The 14,924-nt window shown below is 42.0% G+C and overlaps 1 protein-coding gene across 3 annotated transcripts in view; it reads left to right on the top strand.

Annotated features, from left to right (window-relative positions):
- The first annotated feature begins 4,028 nt into the window (after positions 1–4,028).
- Positions 4,029–14,924, top strand: part of JADE1 (jade family PHD finger 1) — a 68,138-nt gene continuing 57,242 nt past the window's right edge. The window contains exons 1-2 of one of the 3 annotated variants that reach the window (XM_033419422.2): positions 4,029–4,721; positions 13,613–13,698. The gene's annotated coding sequence lies outside the window, so the exon portion shown is untranslated. Of the gene's footprint in view, positions 4,722–13,612; positions 13,699–14,458; positions 14,647–14,802; positions 14,919–14,924 lie in introns of those variants that run through there. The other 2 variants (XM_033419418.2, XM_033419421.2) reach the window with 2 other exon arrangements.

Below are 14,924 nucleotides of genomic sequence, written 5' to 3' on the forward strand. Positions count from 1 at the left end.
TGTAAGTCCACTATCAAGGTATCATCACCTCCTGCTGGTTTCCAGGAAATACTTCCTTGACTCTTCCTAGCTTCTGGTGGCTCCTGGCAGTCCTTGGCATTCCCTGGATTGTAGCTGCATCATTCTCATTTCTACCTCCATCTTCACATGGCCATCTTCCCTCTGTATGTCTCTCTGTGTCTTCATGTGGCCTTCTCATTAGGATGAGAAGTCAGTCATTGGGTTTAGGGCCCACGCTAATCCAGCAAGATCTCATCTAAACTAATGACATCTGCAAAGACCCCATTTCCTAATAAGAAAGGTCACATTCTGAGGGTCCAGGTGGACATGAATTTGGGGAGATACTAGTCAACACAGTATACCATTCAACACGCAAAGGTACTGGGGCTGCAAGTTCAGGCCATGTTTAGAGCCAGGTGCTTGAGGACGTGGAGTGTTGTGTTGAGGATGCTGAGGTTTGCTCTCTACCAAAAGAGGAGGCATCAAGTGCTCTATGCAGGAGAGTATCATGGTCAGAGTTTCATGAAGGATTGCTTTGGTCACAGTGTGTAAAATAAATTGGAGCAGGGAGGGCTAAGGAGGAAAGAAAACCAGTTTTACCATTGGATAATCAAGTGATATGTAATACAATCTTGAGTCAGGATAGATGGTATAGGAAGAAGAGGAAGGGACAAGTGGGAGACGTATCATAAATTCAGAGTTAACCAGACTTGGCAATTAATATGTGGTGGGTGGGAGGAAGCAGTGAAGAAAGGGAAGTGTGTAGGGGGCTGAACAATATGGGTGGTCCCTGAACATCGTTGAGTGGTTGCCAAATGAGAGATAGTATTACCCATAGGGCTGGGGTTAAAGAGAAAGGCAAGGCTTGAGGATCCCACAGTGGTGGACCCCAGTGACATTATGAGTGGTTAGGGAGTTGGAAGTAGGCTCTTTCAGTTGGGATTACTTCCATGAAAAGTATTCTACGTTTGTGCAAGAGGATTCCATGGCATAGGCCTCACCTGCTTTTGCTTTTGTTTTTTTTAAAAACTTTTTTTAAACAAACCCAATTTTTCTTTTATTTATTTATTTACTTTTGGCTGCATTGGGTCTTTGTTGCTGTGCGCGGGCTTTCTCTAGTTGTGGCGAGCGGGGGCTACTCTTCGTTGTGGTGCGTGGGCTTCTCATTGCGGTGGCTTGTCTTGTTGTGGAGCACGGGCTCTAGGAGCGCGGGCTTCAGTAGCTGTGGCTCACTGGCTCTAGAGCGCAGGTTCAGTAGCTGTGGTGCACGGGCTTACTTCCTCCGCGGCATGTGGGATCTTCACAGACCAGGGCTCGAACCCGTGTCCCCTGCATTGGCAGGCGGATTCTTAACCACTGCACCACCAGGGAAGTCCTGCTTTTGTTTTTTTTAATATTCTTTACCTACATCAGGTTCTTTGTCTGGATAATGTATCTTTAATGTTAATAGATATTGCCAGGTTACTTTCCTAAAAGGCTGTAACAATTCACTTTTTTACTGGCCTTGTATGAGAGTTCCCTTTCCTCCTTATTCCCACGATTAGTAGGTATTTCACTCTTTAATTTTTGCTATTTGAAAATATGACTTCTTTAAATGGCTGCAAAACATTCCGCCATATCAACATACCGTAAAATACTTAAACATTTTCCTATTTTTGGACATTAGATTGTTTCCCATTTTTTGCTGTAATGAAATTAATAACCCAGAAATGGGCATTTTTATACATAAATCTTTGTCCATCCAATGATACTTACAATGAAACTTATAATTTGAAAGAGGATGACATAGGTATAGTTTCCTCAGGCTCTTGCTTTGTTGTTTTTCTTCCTGTGTGCCTTTCTTTCTTTTCACTGATAATATTTTAGGTGGACTGAGAGAGTTATAAGAAAAGGAAAGGGTTAAAACAAATAGATTTTTAATTTTCTTTGAATTCTATTAGTATATGCTATTCCTTATTCACTAGCAAAGTCATCTGGAATTGTATTAAGCTACTATTAATTCCCTAATTTTACTATATGCATAGATGAAGTTTCTCATTTTATGGAGGGAAGAACAAATGCATTCTAGTATCCTAGCACTTGTCTGTAACCTACAAAAGCAGCTTAACTTTTTATTTTCTTAGACATCGAACTTCTGAAAAGCATCAAACTTTTCTTGCCATGATGATGAAAACAAAAGATGAGATTTAAATCTCGATACCGTGAATGGTACATATTATAATATATGACTGGAAAATAAACAGCCTTTTCTATATTCTTCTCCCTTAAATTTTAGCTATTAGAGTCAGAATGCTTCGATTGCAGAATTCTCACTTGAGCAAGGTTTTTATATAACATTATTCATATTCTTGGCCTTGGATGCCAATTAAGTCTCTAAAGTCTAAAATTGCTTTGTTTGCTTTTTAAAGAAATCTGCCCACCTTACAGACCTACAAGTTAACTAACCAGCCTGCTTTCTTTTCCCCCCAGAGGACTTTGCTGTGTTGGTTTTCTGCCAGCTCTTCCTTTCAAACTGAAATAGTTCAGTTTCTCTGTTTCTAGAACATAGAATTCATTACTCCTGGATTTTTGCCAACAATGTCCCTCTCATGTTTTTAAAACTAAGATGAATGTTACAGAGTGACCTAGTGGGCTCGACCCATGATTAGAAGTCAGTCAGTGATATATTAGATGTCTGCACGGATGCTCTGTTCTGGGTAGTGGGGCTGCGAGGGGAATGGGCCTCTGGGAGGGTGGGGAGGGCATTCAGGGCGAAGCCTCGGGACTGGAGGGGAGAAATATGTGTGAGAGATTAGGTAAGATTTGGCTGATGTGAGGCAAGACTCAGATTCTTCCCCCGCCCTCAGGGCCCTGGTGAGTCTCTACCATAGAAAGGGCATAGTCATTAATTCCTTTCGGCCATTTAGATGGAAAACAGAAAGCCAGGTGACAGAGAATATTTATAAAGGGCTCTAAGAAGAACCACTCCATTTTTTTTTTTTTTTTTTTAATTTTTCAGTTCTCCTTTTCTCTTCCTACCTCTGCAACCCTCCTTAGCCTCTTGTTTCTACTCGTAGTGAAAAGGTGGGCCTTCCTGCCACAGAGCGGAAGTCTTAGGAATGTATACATCTGCACCACCTTAGGCCAGGTGAATTTTTCATTCATGTGGCTCTGCTGAATAACATAGGGAGATTTCTTTACCTTTTAGGTTACTTTCTAAGAATATGTTAGTGTTTAAATTCTTTTCCAGTTGGCTATGTATTTTAAAATTAAGCTTTTCATGTTTAGATAATTATAGATTCACATACAGTTATAAGAAATAATGCTGGGACATCCTGTGTGCCCTTTATCCAGTATCCCAAATAGTCACATTTTGTAAAACTATAGTTCAATATTATTGTAGGATACATTCATGTATAATATCATTGGCATCGATACAATCAAGATATATAACATTTCCATCACCAAGGATCCCTCGTGTTGCCCTTTTACAGTCACATACACTTCAGTGCTTCCCTGACCCCCTCCTTATCCCTTGGTAATCACTAATCTATTCTCCATTTCTATAATTTTGTCATTTCAAGAATGTTAGGTAAATTGAATCGTACAGTATATAACCTTTCGGTATCAGCTTTCTAAACTCAGCATAAATTCTTGGAGATTTGTGTATGTATCAATAGTTTTTTTTAACTGCTGAGTAATATTTCATGGTATGGATGTAGTGCAGTTTGTTTACTGTTCACTCATTGAAAGACATCTGGGTTGTTTCCAGTTCTTGGCTACTATGAGTAAAGCCGCTATGAACATTTGTATACAGGCTTTCATGTGAACATAAGTTTTCATTTCTCTAGGCTAAATGCCCAAGAGTGCAATTGCTGGGCCTTGTGGTAGTTGCATGTTTAGTCTTATAAGAAACTGCCAAACAGTTTTCCAGAGTGGCTGGACCATTTTACATTCCCACAAGCAATGTATGAGCAATCCAGTTTCTCCACATCCTTGCCAGCATTTGGTGTTGCCACTATTTTTTTTTTTTTTTAGCTATTCTGATAGTAGTGTAGTGATATCTCATTGTGGTTTAAATCTGCATTATTTTCCTGATGGCTAATGATGTTGAACATTTTTTCATGTCCTTATTTGCCATCTGTATTTCCTCTTTGGGAAATGTGTTCATGGTTTTTGCCCATTTTCTAACTGAATTGTTTGATTTTTAAAAATTGTTGAGTTTTGAGTGTTCTCCATATAGTCTAGATACTAGTTCTTTGTTGAATATGTGGTTTGCAAATATTTTCTCCCAGTCTGTAGACTGATTTTTCATCCTCTTAACAGAGTATTTTGGAGAAAAAAATTTTAATTTTGAGAGACCCAATCTACTAAGTTTTCCTTTTATGGATTCTGCTGTTGGTGTCAAGTGTAAGAACTCTTTGTCTACCCCTAGATCCTGAAGATTTCTCCTATATATTTTTCTCAAGGCTTTATAATTTTACATTTAAGTCCATGCCACATATATATATATATATATATTGATTTTTTTGTGGTACGCGGGCCTCTCACTGTTGTGGCCTCTCCCGTTGCAGAGCACAGGCTCCGGACGTGCAGGCTCAGCGGCCATGGCTCACGGGCCCAGCCGCTCTGCGGCATGTGGGATCTTGCCGGACCGGGGCACGAACCCGTATCCCCGGCATCAGCAGGCGGACTCTCAACCACTGCGCCACCAGGGAAGCCCTCATGCCACATATTTTAAAGTAAGTTTTTAGTTCTCTGCTGTCTGAAATAAGCCTTAGCATGTGGAATCCTTTTTGCCCTCATTTTCTTTCTCAAGCATCTACTGAGTGCCAACTGACTCAAGTCACTGATACAATTCCTGACTGGGTGCATGATCCTGACTTTGTAATGAGTTAGCTGAGTGATGTCCTTAAAAGCATGAACTATGCAGGTAGACTGTTTGGGTTCAAATCCTGGTGCTGCCTCTCAAAAACTTTATGATCTTTGGCAAGTTACTTAATCGCTCTGAACATCAGTTTTTCACGTCGTTCAGATCTGGGTAAAAATAATAATACCTACTTCTCAGGTTTGCTGCGAGAAGGAAATGACATATTAGGTATAAAATGCTTAGTGCAGTGCCTGGCACGTGCACAGAAAACATTCAATAATTGTTAGTTGCTCCCCTTCCTGCTCCCTGTGCAGATTCTCTAGGCACCCTCCCCAACTCAGTCTTCCCCACAGCCTCCACTTCTTTCTTTCTACCTCTCCTGGTCTTAATCATTATACTTCTTTTATGAAACCTGTTTAACCTATTTTAGCATTTAATAGAATTTCCTATCTCCAAATTATTGTGGTATTTATATTTGTGGTCAGGTTACCTATATTGTTTCATGTACGTATTATATATCTTTCCAAATATGTATCTCTTTGAGGGCATGTTCCTAGCCCTCCATAGAGTCTAGCTCTATGCTGGGTAACTGTCAAACACTCAGCAAGTCCCCAATACAATGGTAGTGGTGAATCTAAATCACAACGTGTTTGGGACTTCCCTGGTGGTCCAGTGGTTAAGACTCCATGCTCCCAAGGCAGGGGACATGGGTTTGATCCCTGGTCTTGGGGACCAAGATCCCACATGCTAGTGCAATGCAGCCAAAAAAATAAATAAATGACAACGTGTTTCATTGAAAGCAATTTGGCAAAATTATTCCAAAGTCTTAAAATCTTTGACCTAGTAATTTACTTTTTCAAAATCTATCCTAAGAATGGTCAAATAGTTAAACAAAAATTTATGCATAGGAATATTTCTTACAGCCTTATTTGTAAAAGTATGGCTTAGAGAAAAACATAAATGTGTAACAATAAAGAATCAGGAATCATGCAAATTCCATTTATATGGTGGATTATTACACTGTCAATAAAATTGCATTTTCCTAACCATGGATTATAGAACTATAAGGATATTCACTAAAGCACTCTATATTAGTAAAAGCATAGAAATAACCTAAACCCCCAACTATAGGGATAAGTTAAATAAAATATTGTCAGAAAACAGAAATACAGTATGATCCCATTTGTCTAAAACATGTATGTCTATTTAGATACACATAAGTATACAAAAGACAGGAAAAATATACTCCAAAATTTTAGTGGTAATTGTCTTTGAGTAATAGCCTTTTGGTAATTTTAATTTTGGCTTCTCTAAAATATAGTATTTAATACTTTTAGCATAAGAAAATAAGAATAAAAGTTATCTGTTTTTTAAATGGTGTTTTGGAGACTATTTAATTACACAAATATATTGATCATTCATCCATTGCATTAAAAACATTTATTAACTGCCTACCAACAGTTAGACCTAGTACTAGAAACATAACAGAGAGAACAATTGACAAAGTCCTTGAATCACAGTCTAGTGAGGGGTACAAAAAATTACAACAGTGAGGGAATATATTGATAATACTGAGTGTCATAGAAGCCTAGAAAAAGGTGGGGTTAGGAAGTTAGGATAAGCCTGTTTGGTAGAACTTGAGTGCATTAGAGCCAAAAGAAGGGATGTAGATAGGGAAGAATGATCCAAGTTTACGGTTATGCGTTTTCAAAGGTTCTGAATGGATACTGCTGAAGAAATGTGAAAAGCCATGGAGCAGGGGGAGGGTTTGGAAGGGGAACTAGCAAAAGTAAGTAGCTGTGTTGATCACACATTCTATCCTTAAGAGTAAACACAGAAAAAATGGCAATTAATGGTGTTAAATGGGAATGCTAAGATCATATTTTCGCTTTAAAAGATCACACTGACCATTGAGTAGGGAATGAATTCGAGGAGGACGGGATTGGAGGGGGAGAGACAAGTTAGATGGTGGTTTAAGTCACTGAGAAGATGGTAGTGGCTGTAGGGATGGAGAGATGAAGCCTGATGTAGATGTGACCTGGTGATAGATTGGATTGGTGGTGGTGGTGATGATGGTGGAGGAGATGTCAAAGGAAAAGCAAGAGTCAAGGATGATGTTTTGACTCCTGGGTTTGCAAATTGTGGATGGTGGTACCACTGACTGAGATATGGAACACATGAGGAAGCACAAAGTGGGAGGGAAAATGAGTTCACTTTGGCTATACCGAGTTTGGACTGCCTGTGGGTAGTCCAATGGGGTGTTCAGAAAGTTATTGGAGATACAAGTATAGATGTATGTTTTGGGGGGCAGTCATGAGAGTAGATGAGAACACCAAGAGATACATGTAGAATGAGAAGAGAATAGGGCTTAGGACAGAACCCTAAGGAAAACCAACATTTAAGAGACTGAAAGTGAAAAAGCAAATTGACTCAAAGCTCGTCTGGGACAGAAATTTTTGTGTGATGTAATTTACAACTCCTTCTGGGAAGCAATTAGCATTCCTGATAAAGTGCGTGAACAGTTTTCTGACAGACTTTAATAAGACTGAGAACTCCTTCTGGGAAGCTAGGGTTACCCATCGAGCTGATTGACTAGCCTAATAATCTTTAACCAGATGTTCTTTTTTTTTGTATCCATTTCTAAACATGGCTGGTGAACCATTCCTTTTTTCTTATAAAATGTCTCAACCAAAATTACTCCTGCAGTTGAATTTTCTAAAAAACCTCTCATTTACTCAGAAACAATTTGTCTGAGGCATTGCTGTAACAAAAGAGAAAGAGGAGCTTGCAAGAGAATTAGAAGAGGCCAGGGAGATAGGAGAGAGACCAGAAGAGTGTTGATGTTATGTGAAAGAAGGCTTTCACCAGGTGAAAGTATTTCAAGAAACAGGGCATGAACAGACAACAGTGTTAAATGTGAGTGAAAGGTCAAGTAAAACAAGGATGAGAAATTGCCCCTGAGTTTAGCAGTAAGAATGTCAATGGTGATCTTGGCAAGGGCAGTTTCTCTGGGGTGATTGGGGGGCATAAGTCAGATTTCAGTAGGCTTGAGTGAGTACAGACCATTCTTTCAAAAAGTGTGACTACAAAGGGGAAGGCAGGGGAAGGGAGATTTGAGGCTGTTTCATTTTAGAGGGAGGCAGAAGTATATTAAATATGTTTAGGAAGGAGTCAGTAGCCAGAGAAGTAGAAGGTACCTGAAAGAGAAGGGCTAATCTTGAGTCAGAGACCAGAAAAAGGTGAAGCCAGTCTGCGGAGACTGAGCCCAGGTGAAGGGAAGGTCACATGCCTCCCATTGTGATAGAAAAGGGGGAGGGTGAGCCTGCAGGGAAGACCTTTGGCAAGTTTGGTGGTAGAAGGTCAGAGGCATTCCTCTCCAGTAGCTTCTGTTACATCTGTGATGTAGAAGGTTAGGAGCTCTGCTGAAAATGCCTAGGTAAGTGGCAGGATGGCAGACTGAGGACAGGGAGAGAGTTCTGAGCAAGATCCCAATAAGAGGGCTTCCCTGGTGGCGCAGTGGTTGGGAGTCTGCCTGCCGATGCAGGGGACACGGGTTCGTGCCCGGTCCGGGAGGATCCCACATGCCGTGGAGCGGCTGGGCCCGTGAGCCATGGCCACTGAGCCTGCGCGTCTGGAGCCTGTGATCCGCAACAGGAGAGGCCACAACAGTGAGAGGCCTGTGTACCGCAAAAAAAAAAAAAAGATCCCAATAAGAATGGGAGATTGAACTGTCTGGGGAAATAGTGAGTGATTTCAGGACGTGGTGGAGGATAATGAAAACTTCGTGGAAACAACCAGCACAGGTCTGTGATTTTTTTCCTATGGTGCTTTGAAGTCCTGATTTAGGCATGAGGACAAGTAAACTGGACTGTCGTTAACGAAACCACTGAACCTTTGCAGCTCCCTCTGGCCATCCTTTAAATATGACTCCTTAGTTTGGAGCCTAGACTCTGTTTTCTTCTTACTTTATAGACACTTCCAGTTGATCTCATCCACTCCCATGGCCTCAGTTAACCTCTCTATGCTGATGAATCCTTAACCAATGTTTGCAACCCAGCCTTCCTCTAGAGCAGCAGACTCTCAACCCCATCTGCCTTGCGGGCATCTTCAGTTGTCTCCTGAAGCTGAACTCATCATATTTCCACTCTCGCATTTCCTTTCCTCAGCAATTTCCTTCCTTTCCTTTGCTCCGGGAGCCAGGGGTTTGTCGTTTTCACCACGCAAGCCTCTCAGCGCTTAGTGAATGTCTGGTGGAATTTCAAATGAAGAAGCCACTCAGTTCTCTAAGCCAGAGACCTGGAAGTCATCTTTTAACCCAACTTCTTCACCTCTAACATCACAATCCATCACACGACACAAGTCGTGTCCACAACTAAACGTGCCTCATGGCAGGAAAAAGAAAAAAGTAAATTATCAAACAATTTTAACGAAGAAACTTAAGTGTTGGCTTTAACTCCTTTTCTTTGCTTCCTTAAAATTGGAACTAAACCAGTGTGTGTGGGGTGCCTCCCTCCCTGCTTTCTCTCCCCCTCTGCACTCTGCAGCCTTAGAGAAAGTGGGAGCGAGTTTTTCATTTGCTAATGATTTGGGCTCAGGTTATAATGGACCATTAAGGTGTTTTGTGGAAGAAAAGAGGAAAATGGAGCTTTCCGGTGAGGGATAAAAAGACTGTGGAGGGGCACCCCGCGACTCGAGGGAGGAGGGGCCTGGGATCTGACCCAGACTTTTCCGAGAAGGGGGGCCGAGAAGGACCCTGCGAGGGGCCCGAGTTCTCCTAACCGTGGCCGGCTCTTTGTCCGCCCCCGCTTTGCGTGCAGGGACAGGGCTTGGACAGCTCAACCTGTTCACTGCCCAACAGGACCTTCCTTGGGTTGCCCAGACGTTGTTCCCTCCCGGGACGCCACAGGGACCCCGTAAGCCCCAGCAACATCCCTTGGGCACCTAGATGGCTGGGGGAAGCTCTCACAGCCCTGCCCGGAGCAGGCGCTGAACGGGGCGCGCTAGAGACCTCCGGAGGACTGGGACAGCGTTAAGCATGCCTCCATCACAGGCTGCTTCGCGTACTTGTCTCCCTTCCGTGCGTGAGCAGTGGCTGTCCTCCACGCCTCCGTCTCTCACCTGGTAACTGCAGAAAGCCTCCTGCCTCGTGTCACCTTCACCATCCGTTCCTCACACAGGAGCCAGAGGTTTTGTTTAAAAACAAAACCCCAAACAACACCCCACTAGACCCCCATCCTCACCCCAACCCGAATCTGGCTAACACCTGTAATCTTTCAGGTGTATATGCTTCCCCCGCACCCTGTAGTTAATTGTCATCACCTGTTTATGTTTTTAACTACTCTACGGGCAGAGAATAGACCTATTTGCCTCTTTACTTGCAACCTTGTCTCCCGTGCTTCGAATGTGGTGGATGGAAGCAAGATCTTACTCAGGTGGTTCTGAAACTTGAGCGTGAATCCGAATTACCTGGAGGGCTCGTTAAAACACACATTGCTGGATCCCCCTTTCCAATTCAGTAGGTCTGGGGTGGGGACGGAAATAATGGATCTCTGACAGTTCTCAGGACCAGTTGCTGCTGCTGGTTGGAGATCACATTGAGTTACCACCGCTCTGCATCTAGTTAGAGAAGACTGGAGGAGTAGATTGGAGTGACTTTTCAGATAAGAAAGGTGGGTGGGAAACAAGCTTTGGAAGTCTTGGAGGTATGGCTAAAATAGAGATATTTGAATTCAATATTAAATTTGGCAAAACTTCCCAATAGTTGACAAGTTTGAGGGAGTAACTATGAGAATACATGGTTGAAGTGGCCTGTAAATGAAGTTATGATATGCGGGCTGGCAAAGACCTGGAAAAAAGTTACTTTAAAAAGTAAAATACTGAAATGATAAAGATGACAGAAGTGAAAAGGAAGATTGTAAAATGAAATATATACCATCATTCCAATTTTATTAAAAATGCCTCGGAAAAAACCTGAAAAGATATGGCAATGTTTATAATAGTTATCCCGATGGGTGAGTTTTATCACCTTTCTTCGCCTTTCTAAATTTCAAAAATTCTCTCCATCATCTTGTTTTCCCTTCATGACTGAGAAAAGCTTCTCCTGTTTTGAACCTCCTCAGTCTTGGGCATTTCCATCTGGCTGAATTAAAGTATTTCCTCTTCTGTCCCTCTGTCAGACTTATTTCTCTTTGACATCTTAAACTGTGCCAGAAGTATGAAAATCAACAAAATTAAAATAATCAAATCAAAGACAAGCAAAAGAAAACAAAGAAAAGGAAGAAAGAACCTCAAGAAGAGAAATAATTTAGTCAGTCCTGACACCAGCAAGAAAGTATCTTGGTCATTGGCCTTCCGATCATTCTATATATTGGAAGGTTGTAAGCACCCGCCTGGAGGTTGTAACCACCTGCCTGCCAGGCTGTTCATGACTGGTGACCTCATCGACTGGTCAGTCAGGGAGCTCTATTCCTAATCTCTTACCCATCACCTCCTGTTTCTTCTCATGGGGTCAGGCATGTGCTGAGGATCGTTCCCAACTTTACTCTTCCTGTACAGAGTTCTACCTACTTATCCCTCTTTGAATTAGATCCCCTCCCAGCCAAATAATATCACTCAAAAACGTTATTCTTTTCTGTAATTTATTTATTAAAATTATTAAAATAAAAAACTGCTTGACAACTTAAGCTCTCTTAATAACAAGGTTTATTTGGGGCATAAATTCAAAGTTCCAAACAGTTAAAGTACATATAAACTTTTAGAACACAACCTGTTTTATCCATGAGAGCACTTGTGCAATAAATATTGTGTATACATTATTTGTCGTAACATATACCAGTTGGCAATGGTATTTGCCAGGAAGAATTTCTTGTGCATTTCTTTAAAGGAATGAGATACACAGGACTTTGGCATATGTATCTACTTCGTTTCAAAGATGAACAATTCGGACTTTTGTGTCTAGGCCTTGTAATTCTTTACGTACAGAGTAGAAACAAATGAAATAACTAAGTAAACATTTAGAGGCTTAATCATGTATGGTTTCAAAATCAGGAATATGAATATACAAATTTTTTCTATAAAAATCTATAATTATGGAAGAAAATAATTAAACTGTATGCCTACAGCAAAATGAAAGGGATGTATAAAATTTTAATTATCACCATGCACACTGATCAGACCAGGAAAGACTAGAATCTTGATATTTCAACTACACTGACTACTCTGTACCTATTTTCTTGAATGTCCTTTTATCTCTGATAATAAAGTGTGAATTAACAGGACCATTCTAGAGACCAGGAAATGGTGATCGTGAATGATTTGGTAAATTAAGACAATAAGTGACAGAGTAGAACCAGAAACTCATTTTCCTAATTACTAGCTTAGTACTTCTTAATCTAGACTGTATTAAATGTGCTGCCACAAGGCAAACCATGTCATTGCCGGTCCCATTTTAGAAATAGGTTGTATACAAGTTTCCTTTGTGGTCAGGCAAAAGACACCAATTTAAAAAATGTCAATGGCTGATCATTAACGACAAAATGTTTTTACACGTTGTTTATTGATTCAAGTTGTCCTCCATTTCTACAAATAATCATTACCTTCTAAGTTTGGTAAGAACAATCAGAAAATTACTGAGAAAAGGGATGTTGGATATCATCTTGTCTATCATCTCAGTGGGGAAACTAAGATCCAAAGAAATTTTTCAGAGTTATAGTGTGAGTTGATGGGAGTCTCCAGACTTTTAGTCCAGGGCTATTTATGGCACATGGCACTACCTCAGCAGATCAGTATTCTGAAACAGTGTGGCGTAACTGAGAGGATGTTTCTGGGACCATCAGTCTTGATCAACGTTATCAGTGTTGGGAGTTTGTGCGCCATTTTACCTCTTTATTTTTCTCATCCATTTATTCAGTACACTTTCATTTTGTTGCCTGATGTTTTGGGAGTGGGGATAGTCAGAAAAAAATAAGTTAAAAGCTAAGTGGCAAATGTGATTTAATTTATTTTTACTTTTATTTTTTTTGCAGGGGAATGAGTGAAGTAAGGTTGGCTGGAATGTAGAAAAGTTGCAATTTTCAATGGAGAGAAGGCCAAGAAAGAGAGATGGGAGGGATGGCCCTCCTACTGCCAGGGCCTCTGCTGGGCACTTTTATGGAGTTATCTCATTCCCCTTAACACCCCTTTAGGTATAGGGCCTGTTAACCTCATTTTATTACTCATGAAGAAATTGAGGATCAGAGCAGTTTTGTAATTTACCCAACAGTCACACAGCTGATAACCTGTAGTCAGATTCAATGCAGGGTCTATATGGCTGTGAAGTAGAGTATGTGAAAGGTGAACCAATGAAAATAACAGTAATTGCAGTGCAATATTAATAACAGTAATAATGATAGCATAGTGCTTTACATATGTGCTCTTTGAACGGGATTAAGTGAGCCCATGAACAGGACTGATAGGGTGTCTTTGTACTCTTCATTAGTGAAGCAGGCAAGGGAGAAAGAGGACATATACTTAAGATTTCCGTTGGTTTACTTTGCTTTCTGAAAAATATTTGGAAGGCTCAATTAGTTTTGTTTTGCCACGTTTATCAGCTTATTATGTTCTTGATGTGGGTGGATGGGTTGGTGTGTGATTGTGTGAAATCAAACCTGATATATTCAGAACAATTCTCCCAGTGGATAAATATGCCTTTGGGTTTGATATTGAATTTTGTAATTAGCGATCTCTGTTCCTGTTTACTGAATGGGATTTTTAATCTGTATCCAGGTCTTTTCCCTTCTGAAGCTGAATGCCATATATACTCATTTCTTTTGGGGACCCACAAAAGACGTATGTTAAACTCCAATGAAAAAGTAAGTTATACCCCTAAATTAATCTCTGGTAACTAATTTTATATTAGTCTGCAGTTCCAGTTTTAGAATTAAGCCCAATTCTCATATTTGCAAGGCGATTTCCAGTTCTGTGACACTGTGTAACATAAAGGTGGTGTCAATTTATAAATAATTACTGTCTCCTAATGAATTAGTGATCATTTACAACTATCATTTCGATACAAACTTAAAGAGGGGCTCCGGCTCCAAAACTGGATTTTCTGTATTTAAAAATGTCATTCTAATTCAGAACTCCCCAAAACTGTTACTACAAAGAACTATGCCATTCAGCCTAAAAATAAAACCTCTCACCCAAACTACACTCCTTAATAGCCACATTTTAATCTACATAATTTTAAACTAAGTTGAAAGAATCCATTTCTAGTGCAGTGATGTCAGACAAGAGTTGGAACTGGGACAGTGTGAAAGGGATAATTTAAAAGCCCACCCCCCTGCTTGGAGACACCTCAAGAATTTCTAGGCTCACAAGGGAGATGAAGGAAGAGATTTTAAAAGCTGAAGAGTGCTGCTCTTGGCAAGCCCCTGCGGACCCAGGCCGAGCCGGCTGCGGCGAGGGCCGCGAAGAGTTAACAAGGGACCGAGCCCCCCTCGCCTCGGGCTCTCCGCGCGCTCCCCCCGCCCTCCTGTCCCCACCCTCTCGTTTTGGCAAGGGATTAAAGTGCTCCCCCCTGTGGCAGCAGTGACCCAGAAATGAGTTTGATTCACACAGTCCTTCCTCCATAACCAGCCAAACGCCCGTCCGAGAGTGCCTCCCTGCGCGAGCGCCGGGTGTGTGCGCGCGGGCGAGAGCAGGGGCCCGCCCGGCTCCCCGCCCGCCAGTCAGTCCGCCCGCCCGCCGCGGCCCGAACTCATGCGGCGCGGAGCGAGCGGCGAGGAGCCCAGCGCCGCGGCCGAAGCCCTCCGCAGCAGGTACGCGCGCGGGCCGCGGGGGGCGCGCGGGGAGGGTGCGCCGGGCCAGAGTCCGCGCGTGTCCGCGTGTGGCTCTGTGTGCGCGTCCCGTTCCGGCGGCGGCGGCGGCGGCGGCGGCGGCGGCGGCGGCGGCGGCGGCGGCGGCGGCGGCGGCGGCGGCGGCGGCAGGACGAGCAGAGAGGCTCAGCCATATTTGATGGTTTTGTTGCTTTGCTTGGGAGTTCTCGGGAGTAATTTAATGCCGAAGGTCGCTGCCTAGTGGAAATAATATAGTACGT

Source organism: Orcinus orca, chromosome 4 (genome assembly GCF_937001465.1).
Source record: "Orcinus orca chromosome 4, mOrcOrc1.1, whole genome shotgun sequence".
Classification (NCBI taxonomy): domain Eukaryota; kingdom Metazoa; phylum Chordata; class Mammalia; order Artiodactyla; family Delphinidae; genus Orcinus; species Orcinus orca.